At 40.9% G+C, this 17,705-nt stretch overlaps 1 protein-coding gene across 4 annotated transcripts in view; it reads left to right on the top strand.

The window, feature by feature from the left end:
• LOC126418638 (glucose-6-phosphate exchanger SLC37A2) overlaps positions 1-17,705 on the top strand; it is a 420,139-nt gene that overhangs the window by 157,603 nt on the left and 244,831 nt on the right. Inside the window, exon 1 of one of the 4 annotated variants that reach the window (XM_050085498.1) lies at positions 15,779-15,853. The exons of the other annotated variants lie outside the window; for them this stretch is intronic. The gene's annotated coding sequence lies outside the window, so the exon portion shown is untranslated. Of the gene's footprint in view, positions 1-15,778; positions 15,854-17,705 lie in introns of those variants that run through there. 4 annotated transcript variants of the gene reach the window in all.

Raw genomic sequence — 17,705 nt, 5'->3', positions numbered from 1 at the left:
CAGCATGTCGTGTCAACACCACGGTCTTACAAGGCACACCAACGTAGAATTAGTGCAAAACCAAAGATAGTGCTCCATGATCACTAGGATAAACAGGACAAATGGACATTGCAGTAATTCAGGGTAGTTAGCTTATGAGGAGAAGGACATTATGTCACATAATATTGACAATTACAGTCTTCATTGATAGTTTGTGGCATTCATAGCCCAGTTATTGAACATTTCTGTACCAAGTATGTAGTATTACAGAAAAATGTTCATTACTTGTTTTATATAGAATCAGTAGCCTTCTTTTCCTAGTTACAAAGCATTATGAAATAATCGCGTTCTTTTCCAGTTACAAAGTATAGCATATTTAATTAATCATTTGTCATTCCAATATAGTAAGAATCATTAGCCTTCTCCTAATTACAAAGCATTATTAAACAGTCATTCATTTCCAATAACAAAGTATGGCATCGTTAATTAATCATTTGTCATTTCAATAGTAATAATCCTTAGCTTTTTCCTAATTACAGTTAATTAATCATTTGTCATTCTAATATAGTAAGAATCATTAGCCTTCTCCTAATTACAAAGCATTATGAAACAATCGCATTCATTTCAATAGTAATAATCACTAGCCTTCTCCTAATTACAAAGCATTATGAAACAATCGCATTCTTTTCCAGTTACAAAGTAACAACATTAAAAACAAGAGCTAATTAATGGCATAATTAATAACAATTCATCGAGTGACATTAATTATTGGCACTCAGTGGCCAGCAAGTATTGAATAGAATAAAACATTGTTCATCATTCAGTATTATTCAGATCATTATGAAGTCATTATTAAAAATCAGTTAATTACAGTCATAGCATTAATAATCATGGGAATTATAAGTAGTCTCATTAAATAAATCATTGTTCCTCATTCAGTATTATTCAGATCATTACGAAGTCATTATTAAAAATCAGTTAATTACAGTCATAGCATTAATAATCACGGGCATTTTAAATAGTCTCATTACAATAAACAGTGGCAGTTATTAGCTAGTGACAAAGCATTATTTTATATATATATACCCTTTTTTTTGTCTCATTAAGAAGTCATTACTGAAGTGACATACTATTCAGAGCTAACCAGTATTATTCAGAATTTTCTCAAACTGGTATCACTATTTGGGACTGTTAATACATTTTTTTTTTGTTAGCAATGCATTGCGTTGGGATCGATAATTAATTGCTGAGGCATAACACTTTTTGCTTTTGACCTATTGCTGCAAATGAGGATAGGTAACGTCATTCGTCATGAGTCAGCTGTAGCAAGGTTATGTAACAAGGCAGTATATGTGATTACATTTATAAATGGTAAACACAAATGGGTAAAAAAAAAATGCAAGTACTAGAACAGGTATAATAAGTAACAGGTTTAGTAAGTATCATGAAAAGCTTCTCCTGGAAAAAAATACAAAATGGATTATTGACCTGAAAGAAGAAACGCACACTATGCTGAAAAGTAGTGAACTTCGAATTAACAGGTAGTGAAATGTGTATAAAAATGTGTTCCATAGCTGTCCTATCCAAAACTTTCCGTCATCCTACTATGCAATATAACACCTGCTGTCAAAGCAAACTGCAACAAATACTTAAATAACTACATAGCATAAATACGTAACTTCAACATTATTCTCATCTGTAAAGAAAACTTCATTATACATCTCATCATAATACCATTATCATCATCACCTGTAAAGAAAAACTTCATTATTCATATCATCATATCCTTCATCATTATTCGTCAGCATACAACTATTCCTTATCTCTAGCATATTTCATCACTAAAACTAAGATGTGTAGTTCTGTCTGACAGCCTGTATCAATCACCTTGTATTCTGAAAGAAAAAAATTAGTTAAGACTGCTATTCTACGATGAGTATAGTATATTCTTGTTAATCCTGATCCATTTACTCTTCCTCATAAAGTTATTGCATCCTCTTTCGTTTATTCCGTAGGTGAAATTCCCATTTCTGTTGAATTTATTTCTTACACGCATCATTTCTTTCTGAAATTGATGAACAAAGATTAATGTCTTGCATTTAAATCATATACCCACTAAATAATGACTAGTTAATGGTGACATAATTAACCATACAGCATAACATGACAGAAAACGTAATATGTCAAAGACATTGACAGTGTTCAGATGCAAAAATGTACCCAGAATAATACAATGCAGCAGCAAAAAATGTAAAACAGTCACGATCTTGAGATGTCATAGGGCAAAAAGAATGTCAAAGTCGACTGGTGTGTTATATCTTAATTATATCATAGTGCATACAAACAAAACTGCAGTACAATCATATACACACAAAAAAAAATGGAAAATGTGCACGGTCTGATGTGTAACGACAAGAAAGGCGACCTGCTAACCTTACCTTGCCGGGCACTTGCCAAGAAAAAATACGATAATCATCAGTAATTAGTCAGGTGAAATAATTGCATTAGTAAATGACATCATAGTGTGTTGAATCATAAAGTGTCTTCACTCAATAAACGGTTTAATGTTTGAGATATGGTGGTTGCCTTTCGATTTTCTGGTTCTCAAAGTTTCGACGTGTACAACATTGGGGTGAGGGATGCTGCGAATCCGATATGGACCTGCGTATAGAAGTTCAAATTTGCTGCACTTACCTTTTAATTTACTGGATAAATAGTGTGTACGTACTAATATCTTCTGTCCAATGTGAAAGTCTCGGCGTCTACAAACCTGTTTTTGCTGTCTTCTCCGGCGCTCTGCGGCACGATTGATGTTGTTCAGCGCAATGTCAATTATTTCGTGGTGTCTTAGTCGACGACATTTAGGGAAGTTTACTAATTCTTTAATTTTGTTTGGTGGCTCAACGTTTTTCAGTATAATAGACGGAGATAACATAGTGGATTCATTTGGAATGGAATTAATTACATCTTGGAATGAGAGTATGTGTGTATCCCAATCAATATGTCTTTTGTGGCAGTATATTCGGCACAGTTTACCAATTTCTTTCATTAACCGTTCACAGGGGTTCGAAGAAGCATGGTACTTGGATATATAGATCGGAGAAATGTTTCTAGCTCGTAACATGCGTGTCCATACGCTACTACGAAATTGAGATCCATTGTCAGAAATTACTTTCATCACATGCCCTACATGAAATAGAAAATGTTTTACAAATGCTTTCGAAACAGTTTTAGCAGTAGCTTTGCGTAATGGAGTGAAAGTAACAAATTTTGAAGTGAGCTCAACAGCGACAAAGATGTAGCAAAATCCTCTGTTAGTTCTGGGAATCGGACCAAAAATATCTACAGCGGCCATGTGTCTTAATTTAACAGGTATAATGGGATATAATGGAGGAATATGGAAGTGGTGTCTGATTTAGCTTTCTGGCAAATTTTACAAGACGCTAAAACTCGTCGTATACGTTTCTCCATGTTGGTAAAATAACAGTTCTGTCTCAGTATAAGAAAACATTTTCGTGCTCCGTAATGTGCGTAACTTAAATGAGTGTACCAGATTAATTTGTTGACCAGTTCGTCAGGAATGCATAATAACCAATTGTTGCTGTCAGGATGAGAGCGGCGAAACAGAATGTCATTGCGTACAGTGTAATGGTTTCTAATCGTAACATTTTTCCTATCTTGCCAAAGGTGTTTAATTTCTCTCCACACATTGTCTTTATTTTGCTCTTGTGCTATGTCCTGTAATGACGATGAAATAAAATTTTCAAATGCAACTTGCTGAATGTACATGACACTGAAATTTGTTTTGCAGAAGTTGATTGCTACGTCTTGCTGATTGTTGCTCAGAGAACGCGATAGTGCGTCTGCTATAACATTTTGTGTGCCGGGAATGTGAACAATCGTAAAATTAAATTCCTGTAAATAAAGTTTCCATCTACTTAACCTGTCGTGAGTAAATTTAGCTGAAAGCAAAAATTGTATAGCTCTATGGTCTGTGTAAACGGTGGTATGTCTGCCATAAAGAAAGTGCCTAAATCTCGTAAAAGCCCATACAACACATAATGTTTCCAGTTCTGTAACGGAATAATTTCGTTCAGCAGGTGACAGAACGCGACTTGCGAATGCGATATTTTTAATTACTATTGAACCATCTTCTTCAATTTCCTGGAAAATGTGTACGCCTAAAGCGGTGTTGGAACTGTCAGTGGCAATGGAAAAATTTCTGGTAAGATCTGGGTGCGATAAAAGTGGTGCATTCAACAGAGCATGTTTCAAATAACATTCTCGTGAGCAAAATTCTGCGTGTCAAAAGTAATGTTTGCGTTACTGTAATATGCAATCTGTGCTGTATCTGGTTAAAATCTATCGTACGTGTTATTATTTACTGGAGAATGTTGTGGCATATCCACTATATGAACTGTTCTGTTATTTCTTACTGACGTGTTACGCTATAGATGACACCTATTGTTTGGATCATTCATGATTATTCGTTGTTGCTGATGTTCTTGCTGCTGAAAAGATCGACTGTTATTAAATGTACGCTGAAAATTGTGCTCGTTATTTTTACGTCTGTCATGATAGTAATTTCTATACGGCGCATTGCGATACGAGTTGAAATAGTGTGTTGTCTGTACGTAGTTATTTCTTTGCTGCCATGCGTTACTATTTGTTGGGGCTGGGACTATACGTGCACGCGGCGAAACATTAAAGTTTGGTTGACCTTGTAGACTGCATTGTTGGTTAGGTATGCTAAGCGGTTGACTTTCATGCTATTGTGGTGAAAAACATCTATTGTTACCAAAAAATGCGTTTCTGTTACTTTTAATTTTACACATACTGATGATTACGATTTTATCTGTAATTAAAATTACGGCGGTAGTTGTCATTACGGGAGGGCCTACTGAAAATTGTCACATTCGGTAAAAGTTTGTCACATCGGGTATTCATTACTTGTTTCTTAATACTAGGTAGAGCAATAGTTAAAGAGCAGTTTAGATAGATATAAAGGATAGTAGAAGAAAAGGCAGCAGTGCAGAAAACTAAAGATGAAACAGCACTACTACAGCTCGGGGCCCTATGCTCGCTACGGCACATATTCATTAAAGCGTAATGAATCCCCTGAGGTCAATTACGCACTGCAAATAAATTTCAACTTTTGCGTTACAGGCAATAGCGGTATAAATTCAAAAGCAAATAGCTGTATTCTTGCTAATTCCAGTTCCTTCATTATAGGCAATGCTGTTGTAAATACAAAAATAAATTGTCGCATCTGCTTCAAAGCTAGTTTCTGCATTACACGCAATAGCGGTGAAAGCATAAAAACAAATTGTCGTATACAGCGCAAATCGTGTATCTGTGTTCTGCCATTATTAAATTCCTTACATTTTCTTACAAATGCAAATTGCTCATAATCAACGTTCTCGTCACTGAATTTGATAACACGCTCAGGCTTGTGTGTGAATCTGTTCGTCTGTGTCATTTCGGATTTCAAGTTGCATAGCTTTTCAGATTTTAAGTCGCGTGGCTTTTCGGATTTTAATTCGCGCATTCTCTGTAAATTGTTCACATTACACACGCTGCGTGAGTCAGACAAATGTTCGCAAAGTGGCGGATTCTGTGACGTATTGATGACTGAAATAGTTTTCAACTCTGTTACTGTAATACTTTCGTCAATTTGGTTGATCTGTCGTGCAAATTTCTCGTCAGCCTCCGTATTCGGAGTGTGTGAAACTTCCACTGACTCCAAATCAACTTCGTCGCGAATCTGTACTACGTTTTTAGGGCATTCTTCAGTGACTGCATTAATTTCGTGTATCAATGTTGCGTTTGCCGAACATTGTTCGGTGACTGCAATAATCTCGTCTTTATGTGATTCTGTTGTGTCTACACGTGTGCTACTTAATTCTTGTGCAACAGTGCCAACTTCTTCATTACTGTTATTAGCACAAGTCTTAGTATCCACATGTAATTGTACTTTATTGTCCTGACATTGCACGGTAACAGCTGTAATCTGTTCACTAACTTGTTTCTTCTGTTCATTAACGTTGTCGTGTTTTTCGTTCCGCTGTTTCCATTCTATAAATTCTTTGTGCTGCTCATCTAATTTTTCACACATTTGGTCAATTCGTTGCAACACTAGTGCCAAAAATCGATCAAGGCCAAAATTAGCGTTTATACTCTCTGCGCTGTTTAGTGGTGGATCTGGAATTCTCTCGCTTTCTGTAACCATTTGGTTATTCTGAGATTTACAAAAAGGTTTGCCAGACGAATGTACACTGTCGGTCATTATTTCTGAATTAAATGGATCCGTCGTACTTTCAGAACACTGTCCATTTTCGTTAGACAAATTTGTCTGTTCGTCACTTAAATTTTCCGAATCGCAGCGCTCATTACAATAGAGCGTCCCGCGTCGTCAATTGTCGTCAAATTAACAGACGAGACAATTGAATTCGTTTGTTCATCATTAAGGTAAAAGTCATCATTAGTGGTTGGAATGCACTGATTGTTAGTGAACGCAGGATTGTCATCATTACACTGCGTGTCACATGTCCTATCGGTAAAGTTGTTTGAGTCGGTAATTTCATTCATAATACCTCGCGATACACTATTCACAGTCTTTCGCGGCATTTTTACAATAGTCAAAAATTTTTCACAAAATAAATAATCACAATGCAAAAGCAACACACAAATACAACAAAGCAACAAATTGCCATTGACCTGTAGAAAGAAAGTCACAATATTATTAAAAGCGTTGCGCTAAATCCTAATTATATCTAAGCAAATAAGAGCAGATATCTGACTGTTGTTCAAAAGACTCTCAACGAAATACGATCCTGGACTGGGTGTCGCCAAGTGTAACCTCCCCACAAAAATTTACAAGGAATGTAATGACAATACTTAATAGAAATGGGAGCCAAACGTAACCTCCCTGCAATTAAATTTAATGACAATAAAAGTGAGAATCGCAATCTGACTCAAGTATAAGTTCTTCATAAAAAATTAAGGTCCAATCAGTGATAAGAAAATCTCAGTGATAATAATGATTCAGTTAAACTGAAATATCGGTCTTTGGCCCTGTGCAAAAATCAAAATTAAATTCTTACCTCATTGCAACATCTAGTCAAATTTCTGCTCTTGTTGTTGCGCACCGCTTGGAGGAACTGCATTGCAAATAATAATATTCCTTTTTTTTTTCTTTTGTAATCTAATTGAAAACTGAAACTTTTGTTTAGGGGAAGTGGAACGAAATAGTTACTTCAATTAAATGAAAATTTTATGTAAAATTGCTTTTGAAATCAAAGTTATTATTGGGGGCACTTGTTGAAAATTAATTACAATAAATAAAGCTTACATTATCCGATGATTACCTTAATTAATAATATACCTCATTCAGCCTCTTGACCAGTGTTGCCGACAGACTACATCACACAACCGCACTGGGCTGCTACTACTGACCGACTGCTCTGCATGACGACTACTAGCGTACTCCTCTACATGACGACTACTACTGTACTGCACGCAACTGAACAGAGCTACTGCTCGCGACGACTACTGACAGAGTACTGCCCTCAACTAGACAGAGCTACAGACTCGCAACGACTGACCGACAGACTGAGAACCGCTCGCAACACTCGCGCGGTCAAGCGCATACTCTCTGGTCACAGATGCTACAATGCCTCGCCATCGCTGCTATGTTACATACGTGTTTCATAACCCTCCACTGGTAACAGTATACCTCATTCAGCATCTTGACCAGTGTTGTCGCCAGACCACATCACGCAATCCCACTGGACTGCTACCACTGACCGACCGCTCTGCATGACGACTACTAGCGTACTGCACGCAACTGAACGGAGCTACTGACTCGCAACGACTTTTGACAGAGTACTGCACGCAACTAGACAGAGCTACAGACTCGCAACGACTACTGACAGAGTACTGCCCTCAACTAGACAGAGCTACAGACTCGCAACGACTGACCGACAGACTGAGAACAGCTCGCAACACTCGCGCGGTCAAGTGCATACTCTCTGGTCACAGATGCTACAATGCCTCGCCATCGCTGCTATGTTACATACGTGTTTCAACCAGATGGCAATTATAAGAGTCGAGGGACATGAAAGGGAAGCAGTGGTTGCGAAGGGAGTGAGACAGGGTTGTAGCCTCTCCCCGATTTTATTCAATTTGTGTATTGAGCAAGCAATAAAGGAAACAAAAGAAAAGTTCGGAGTAGGAATTAAAATCCATAGAGAAGAAATAAAAACTTTCAGGTTCGCCGATGACATTGTAATTCTGTCAGACACAGCAAAGGACCTGGAAGAGCAGTTGAACGGAATGGACAGTGTCTTGAAAGGAGGATGTGAGATGAACATCAAAAAAAGCAAAACGGGGATAATGGAATGTAGTAGAATTAAATCGGGTGATGCTGAGGGAATTAGATTAGCAAATGAGACACTTCAAGTAGTAAATGAGTTTTGGTATTTGGGGAGCAAAATAACTGATGATGGTCGAAGTAGAGAGGATATAAAATGTAGACTGGCAATGGCAAGGAAAACGTTTCTGCAGAAGAGTAATGTGTTAACAGAGAGTATAGATTTCAGTGTCAGGAAGTCGTTTCTGAAAGTATGGAGTGTAGCCATGTGTGGAAGTGAAACGTGGACGATAAATAGTTTAGACAAGAAGATGGTTCAAATGGCTCTGAGCACTATGGGACTCAACAGTTGTGGTCATTAGTCCCCTAGAACTTCGAACTACTTAAATCTAACTATCCTTAGGAGATCACACACATCCATGCCCGAGGCAGGATTCGAACCTGCGACCGTAGCAGTCGCGCGGTTCCGGACTGCGCGCCTAGAACCGCGAGACCATCGCGGCCGGCAGACAAGAAGAGAATAGAAGCTTTCGAAATGTGGTGCTACAGAAGAATGCTGAAGGTTAGATGGCTAGATCACATAACTAATGAGGAGGTATTGAATAGAATTGGGGAGAAGAGAAATTTCTGCTCACAACTTGACTAGAAGAGGGGATCGGTTGGTAGGACATGTTATGAGGCAACAAGGGATCACCAATTTAGTATTGGAGGGCAGAGTGGAAGGAGACCAAGAGATGAATACACTAAGCAGATTCAGAAGGATGTATATTACCGTAGGTACTGGGAGATGAAGAAGCTTGCACAGGATAGAGTAGCATGGAGAGCTGCATCAAACTAGTCTCTGGACTGAAGACCACAACAACAGGGATTTAATTTCCATAAGCACTGGAAGACTTAGTTTTTAATTTCCAACCGAGAAGAAAAATTCTAATTTTCGTACATTTACACGTAAAAATTCTTTCATAATGAAATATCCCTATATCGCCCCCTTAGGTATTGAATTTCCAAGAACGGCGAAACACGTATTTTTTTCTATTTCTAGCCGGAAAGTCAAACATCTGTTTTCGTAAATGTAGCTTTAAAAATGCTTCAGTATTGTTAAATAACAATTTATTTTAAAAAGAAAAAAAGCTTTCACCCACTGTTTCATCCTCATTGGAGTTAAATTTCCAAAACTGTTGGAACACGTATTTCTTTATTGCTTCCCGAGAAACCAAATTTTAATTTTGGAAGTTTTATTTCAATATAGCTGCAATAGCGACATAGTTTCAAAAAACCTTTCATCCCCCACTTCGCCCCCTTAGGGGTGTAATTTCGAACAATCCCTTACTAAACGATGCATGCCATATAAGATTAATTCCTCCTCGAAATTTCAAGTTTCTATCCTTAGCGGTTTGGGCTGGGCGATGAAGAGTCGATCAGTCAGTTGGTTCAAATGACTCTGAGCACTATGGGACTTAACATCTGAGATCATCAGTCCCCTAGGACTTAGAACTACTTAAACCTAACTAACCTAAGGACATCACACACATCCATGCCCGAGGCAGGATTCGAACCTATGACCGTAGCGGTCGCGAGGTTCCGGACTGAAGCGCCTAGAACCGCTCGGCCACTGCGGCCGGCTGTCATGGGATACCTCCTAACATCGTGTCGGACATTCTTCTGCCCGACGTAGTGCAAACCCCTGCAGAAATATTGGGTCATGCTGCCTCTGTAGACATCCATAACTACGAAAATGTTGCTGGTGCAGGATTTTGTGCACGAACTGACCTCTCGATTATGTCCCATATATGTCCGATGGGATTCGTGTCGGGCGATCTGGGTGGCCAAATCATCCACTCGATTTGTCCATAATATTCTTCAAACCAGTTGCCAACAGTCATAGCCCAGTGACATGGCGCATCGCCATCCAAAAAAAAAAAAAAAATCCATCGTTCTTTCGGTACATGAACTTCATAAATGGCTGCAAATAGCCTCCAAGTAGCCGAACATAACCATTTCCAGTCAATGATCGGTGGAGTTGGACCAGAGACCCCAGTTGATTCCACGTAAACACATCCCATACTGCTATGGAGCTACCACCAGCTTGCACAGTGCCTTGGGTTCATAGCTTCGTGAGGTCTGCACCACACTCGAACCCCGCCATCAGCTCTTACCAACAGAAATCGGCACTCACCTGCCCACGACAAGGTTTATCAGTCGTCCGGAGTCCACCCGTATGCGGTCACGAGCCTAGGAGAGGCGCTGCAAGTGATGTCGTGCTGACGAGACGGAGTGGCCGTGCGGTTCTAGGCGCTACGGTCTGGAACCGCGTGACCGCTACGGTCGCAGGTTCGAATCCTGCCTCGGGCATGGATGAGTGTGATGTCCTTAGGTTAGTTAAGTTTAAGTAGTTCTAAGTTCTAGGGTAGCCATGTATGGAAGGAGGCAACGGCCTTGTCGCAGAGGCTACACCGGTTCCCGTGAGATCACCGAAGTTAAGCACTGTCGGGCGTGGCCGGTGCTTGGATGGGTGACCATCCAGCCACCATGCGCTGTTGCCATTTTTCGGGGTGCACTCAGCCTCTTGATGCCAATTGAGGAGCTACTCGAGCGAATAGTAGCGGCTCCGGTCAAAGAAAACCATCATAACGACCGGGAGAGCGGTGTGCTGACCACACGCCCCTCCTATCCGCATCCTCATCTGCGGATGATACGGCGGTCGGATGGTCCCGATGGGCCTCTTGTGGCCTGAAGACGGAGTGCTCTCTCTCTCATGTATGGAAGTGAAACATGGACGATAACTAGTTTGGACAAGAAGAGAATAGAAGCTTTCGACATGTGGTGCTACAGAAGAATGCTGAAGATTATATGGGTAGATCATATAACTAATGAGGAGGTATTGAATAGGATTGGGGAGAAGCGAAGTTTGTGGCACAACTTGACTAGAAGAAGGGATCGGTTGGTAGGACATGTTCTGAGACATCAAGGGATCACCAGTTTAGTAATGGAGGGCAGCGTGGAGGGTAAAAATCGTAGAGGGAGACAAAAAGATGAATACACTAAACAGATCCAGAAGGATGTAGGTTGCAGTAGGTACTGGGAGATGAAGAAGCTTGCACAGGATAGAGTAGCAAGGAGAGCTGCATCAAACCAGTCTCAGGACTGAAGACCACAACCACAACAACAAGTTCTAGATTTCAGAAGTTAAGTCCCATAGTGCTCAGAGCCATTTTTTTTTTTATGTTGAGCCGGCCCAAGTGGCCGTGCGGTTAAAGGCGCTGCAGTCTGGAACCGCAAGACCGCTACGGTCGCAGGTTCGAATCCTGCCTCGGGCATGGATGTGTGTGATGTCCTTAGGTTAGTTAGGTTTAACTAGTTCTAAGTTCTAGGGGACTAATGACCTCAGCAGTTGAGTCCCATAGTGCTCAGAGCCATTTGAACCATTTTTTTTTATGTTGTGCTGTTGGCAGAGACAGTCGCATCAGTCATCTGCTGCCGTAGCCTATTAACCCCAAATTTTGCCGCTCTGTCCTAACGGATACGTTCGTCGCACATCCCATATTGATTTCTGCGGTTATTTCAAGCAGTGTTGCTTGTCTGTTAGCACTGACGACTACGCAAACGCCGCTGTTCTCAGTCGATAAGTGAAAGCTATCAGCCACTGCGTTGTCCGTGGTGAGAGGTAATGCCTGAAATTTAGTATTCCGGGTACCCTCTCGACGCTTTGTATCTCGGAATATTGAATTCCCGAACGATTTACGACAAGGAATGTCCCACACATCTAGCCTCAATTACTATTCCGTGTTCAGAGTCTGTGAATTCCTTTCTTGCAGCCATAATCACGTCGGAAACGTTTTCCACATGAATCATCTGGGTACAAATGACAGCTCCGCCAATCCACTGCCCTTTTATACATTGTGTACTCGGTACTGTTGCCGTCTGTGTAAGTGCATACCGCTGTCCCACGATTTCGTCGTCTGACAAGGAGACGGCACGACCGTGTGGGGTCGGAGATTTGTCCAAAATTTTGTGTGGTGAAAGAGGACCCCTAACACCTCACGTGGATAAAATACTGGGACGCACTACCCGGAAAATCCCGGGAAAAATCGATACAAAGTTTCTTAGGTGCGTTATGAGTATGAAATGATAGCCCATTGCCGAGACGCCGTCTGGCTTACCTCGTTAATAGTGTGCCTCATCGTTACACATGTGGAGATCGGATTATCAGCTGGAGGTGGACCAGGGAGAAAATTGCTCAAATAACAAGAACTTCAGCAAGCAATGTACCGACTAACATTTTCTTCAGACCAGAGGTAAGTTACTACCCTCAGGCAAAAAATAACGCAGTGATTTGGTTAATGGGCAAATATACAAGTTATGTTTTTGACAATATTGGGAGCGATGAACATATTGAATACAAGACGTATATGGAAAATGAATTCGAGAAAATATTTAAATATCAGAATCACAATAAGAAATATGGTAGTATGCTCCGAATTGTCTTCAACCGAATGGGTATGGGTTCGGAACTGGATTCCTAGTAGAGAGGGAATGGGTTGGGTCATGTTCCCGACCCTAACCTCACCTGAAAGTCACACATGAAAAATAAATCACTAGTACAGCAGATACAAGAATATGGCGACAAACATCTGGTGTTTGATATAAAGGAAGATCTTGAACTCATGGATGCGTTTAGAAGGTTGGAACTGACAAAAATAACAAGGCAGTGAAGTATTTTGCGATGTCGCTGTTCGGGACTTCTCTTCTGTCCACGTAATTTACCCTGGAGGAAACACACATCAAGGATTTACTGAATGGTTAATTTGGGTCTGGGAAATGATGATGAGGAACCTCAGGCTGCAGAAGAAGAAAACGTGCATGCTGAACTGCCACCAGTTGAAGGTGACAGTGAAGGTGCTAAATTGTGCTACTGCTAAAGACTCATTTTTTTAATGCTGTAATTTATGACTGCAATTATCTGTCACGTTATTTATGTCATTTCATTGTAGCCATTTTTGTTACTGTTTTTGTGGAATAAAAAAATTTTAAAAAATGAAAAAAAAGATGGTTACGGCTCGGATTCTTACGCCAGAGGTCTCGGGTTCGATTCCTCCTCTGGCACTTTTTTTTCCTTCTGTTTCATTTTCTTTTGTTATTCCACCAATTTTTCAGAAAGTTTCCCAAACCTACATTATCTTTAAGAAATTAGTTACATTATTGAATAAAAATTATTTTCTTTTTGTCCAACAACACAGTTCATGGCGGTGGGTTTTCCATTTTTCATTGTAAAGTATATAAGGAGAATCATTGGGTTTTTAATCAGAATAACAAATTCGATAGGGAAACATTCAATTTCTATTCATATAATAATTATAAACAAGAACCACAGTGGTAATTATCGTAAAAAAAAACAAAGCAATAATTTTTGCGACATGTTTTGCAACATATAAAAGCAGATTTTTTATAGTCTCAGGGCGTTTGCAATAAATGTGTATAAAAACATGCCCCATTAACATTTACGTAAATGTTTTGAGTTTCTGATAATTTTGCGGCAAACCAGGCATACTGAATCATGTCTCGGAATATTGGTTAATCATAGAATGAATTTTTATACAATCTTTCAGGGGATTAATTTCACGACTCTCCTGTAACAATGCAAGCGCTTTATGAAATTTTTAACTTGCCTGTAAAACTAAACATCACGAGGTCCACCAAAGCAGTGCATTTTGGAAGCATGACTTTTACAGACCAAGTTGGCACATTTTCGTCATGTTGAAAAATTGCATCAAATCTCTCCGGGTTCGTTTGACCTCCCCAAGAGTTAATGAGAAGTAAATATTTATTCTTCCCAGTGTATTATTATAAAGTTCTCCGGCCAATAACATAGCATCGCGAGAGATTTCTTCCGAAGATGTCGACGCAATTAAATTATTTTCCGTCAACAGCTTTTCATAATACACCACTGCGTCCTTCAATCGTAATTTTGATAGATAACTATGAATGGATTCCTCAGGAATTTCTTCTCCTATTCCAGATGAGCCTGCAACTTCTTCAGTCGACATGTTTAACCTCGGATCAGAATAACACGTTGAAATTTGAAACAGTCACGTATGTTCACGACGAAATCGAAAACAAACTGCCGTTTACTTCTCACGGATCGCGCACAGTCCTATGTGCAGATGACCGTTATAATCCCAAGGGGACTCTTAAAAAGTCCCTTTAAATCTTGAAACCCCATGAAACGAAATGGAACAACGAGCACGAATATTTTTCAGTGAATGAAAAACTTTACGTTCTTGAGCTAAAATAATGTTTAAAAAATAATGTAGGTTTGAGAAACTTTTTGAATAATTGGTGGAATAACAAAAGAAAATGAAACAGAAAAAAAGTGCCAGAAAAGGAATCTAACCCGAGACCTCTGGCGTAAGTGTGCGAGCCCTAACCATCTACGCCACACATAACGCACCTAAGAAACTTTGGATCGATTTTTCTCGGGATTTTCCGAGTAGTGCGTCCTAATACGAGGGCTGTCCAGAAACTAAGTTCCGATTGATCGCGAGGCGGAAACTGCAGTGAAAATCAGATATGTTTCACTTGTAACGCTTAGCTACATCTTCCAGCTACTTCTCTACATAGTCGCCGTTCTGACTTCTTAGCGTTGTACCAACTTCCCAATACCCTCGTCATAGAAGGCAGCCGCCAGTGCTTTCCGCCGATTCTCTACGCTGGCCTATAGCTCGCTGTCTGTGCCAAAATGTTGTCTTCATAGCCAGTGGTTCATGTGAGCAGAGATGAAACTCAGAGAGAGACATTACGTTCTGTATTGTGGGTAATCAAAAATTGGCAATTGAAAACTATGTAGGAGCACCTTCATTGCCCCTGCAGAATGCGGCTATGAATTGTCTCGAAGAAGAAACCGCACGACAGTTATGTCATGTTGGCTACATAGCTTCAGGCGAAATTTCTCACCAGGCCCTCGTATTCGGCGGGAGACACTATTGTTCTATGAATCTTTATGTGCTCCCTGTGAGATCAGAAATGAGAAGAGCGCCGTGATGCTATCTAGGGTCATACTAGAGACACTGCCCAACACACCTGCGCAAAGCTTTATCGGATTTTCGTAGTCGTTTCCATTTCGCGACCGATCGGAACTTACTTTCTGGACACCCCTCGTATTTTAACCACGTGAGGTGTTAGGGGTCCTCTTTCAGCATACAAAATTTCGGACAAATGCCCGACACCACGGTCGTGCCGTCTCCTTGTGAGTGTGTGTGCGGTGGTCTAATATGTGTACGATCAAAGGTGGTCCACCGGAGATCGTAGAGGGTTGCAACTCGGTCAGGGGCTTGGCTCCCCGCGTGGAGTGGGGTCAGCGGCGGCGGCCGAGCTGTGTCGCGGCCACACAATGGACCGTTATCTGCCCGCTGCTGATAAGGAGCGGCACTGCAGTGCAGCGGACAGCGGACAGCCAGTCAGTTGTCGGGCAGACGGCGCTCCGAGAAGACGCAGCTCCTACCGCGGGTGAGTGTGCGCTGGCACGGCGAGTCCACGTGGTCTACCAGGGGGGTGCAGCATTGCCGGTTCTGCACAGAGTGGGTTTCGCTGCCGGATTTTATCTACTACGCTCGATAGTCTTTCCGTGTAACCACTATGCAGCACTTCAGGGCTCTGCCGAGGGGGTGGCGAGATAGGTACCGGCGAGGGTGGGAAGGCGTTCGTTTCAGTTCCGCACTGTCGCCTGATAAAACAAAGTAAGAGCCTACGGAATATCAGACCAGCTGTGTGGCTGGATTGAAGAGCTTTTAGCAAACAGAACACAGCATGTTGTTCTCAATGGAGAGACGTCTACAGACGTTAAAGTAACCTCTGGCGTGCCACAGGGGAGTGTTATCGGACTATTGCTTTTCACAATATATATAAATCACCTAGTACATAGTGTCGGGAGTTGCATGCGGCTTTTCGCGGATGATGCTGTAGTATACAGAGAAGTTGCAGCATTAGAAAATTGTAGCGAAATGCAGGAAGATCTGCAGCGGATAGGCACTTGGTGCAGGGAGTGGCAACTGACCCTTAACGTAGACAAATGCAATGTATTGCGAATACATAGAAAGAAGGATCCTTTATTGTATGATTATATGATAACGGAACAAACACTGGTAGCAGTTACTTGTGTAAAATATCTGGGAGTATGCGTGCGGAACGATTTGAAGTGGAATGATCATATAAAATTAATTGTTGGTAAGGCGGGTACCAGGTTGAGATTCATTGGGAGAGTCCTTAGAAAATGTAGTCCATCAACAAAGGAGGTGGCTTACAAAACACTCGTTCGATCTATACTTGAGTATTGCTCATCAGTGTGGGATCCGTACCAGATCTGGTTGACGGAGGAGATAGAGAAGATCCAAAGAAGAGCGGCGAGTTTCGTCACAGGGTTATTTGGTAAGCGTGATAGCGTTACGGAGATGTTTAGCAAACTCAAGTGGCAGACTCTGCAAGAGAGGCGCTCTGCATCGCGATGTAGCTTGCTGTCCAGGTTTCGAGAGGGTGCGTTTCTGGATCAGGTATCGAATATATTGCTTCCCCCTACTTATACTTCCCGAGGAGATCACGAATGTAAAATTAGAGAGATTCGAGCGCGCACGGAGACTTTCCGGCATTCGTTCTTCCCGCGAACCATACGCGACTGGAACAGAAAAGGGAGGTAATGACAGTGGCATGTAAAGTGCCCTCAGCCACACACCGTTGGGTGGCTTGCGGAGTGTAAATTTAGATGTAGATGTAGAAGGGGTGAAGGGGAAGGGGGGGGGGGGGTAGGACCGATCGGAAAAGAAAACAAAAACAAGGACAGGTTAAGAATAAGCGCGATAGGTACGGTAACTTCCCATGGTTCAACTTCCGCACTTGTGTGTGTGTGTGTGTGTGTGTGTGTGTGTGTGTGTGTGTGTGTGTGCAAAACATGTAGACCGGGGGTTTGTTTTAACTTGAGACAGCTAAATTTGTCGAAAACGACGCGTTCTACGAAAAAGAAATGTTCCAGGTGAAAAGTTAATATTAGTAAATAGTACATCTGTCTATGCTACAGCTGACCACATCCTAACTATCCTTCCTGCGTAGGCGGGGTCTAATTCGTATTTTCAAATGGGAACCCAGCCCCCATTTTCACTGCAATCCGAATTCCACACCGAAATATACTGTACCTACGGCTTACCCAGACCATTGTTTTCCATATGCAGTAGATGGCGCTGTAATTGACAAATAGCAAGCGTACCTGTTTTTACAATTAAGGACCGATACATTTGATTCTACATTTAATTTTACGATGTAAATATAGACCTTAATTTCTAACGGTTGATATTTATGTGCAAATGTTACT

The sequence above is a fragment of the Schistocerca serialis genome, chromosome 9 (assembly GCF_023864345.2).
Source record: "Schistocerca serialis cubense isolate TAMUIC-IGC-003099 chromosome 9, iqSchSeri2.2, whole genome shotgun sequence".
Taxonomy (NCBI): domain Eukaryota; kingdom Metazoa; phylum Arthropoda; class Insecta; order Orthoptera; family Acrididae; genus Schistocerca; species Schistocerca serialis.
Note: the sequence above shows the minus strand (reverse complement) of the source record. Positions and strands in the feature narration are given on the sequence as shown.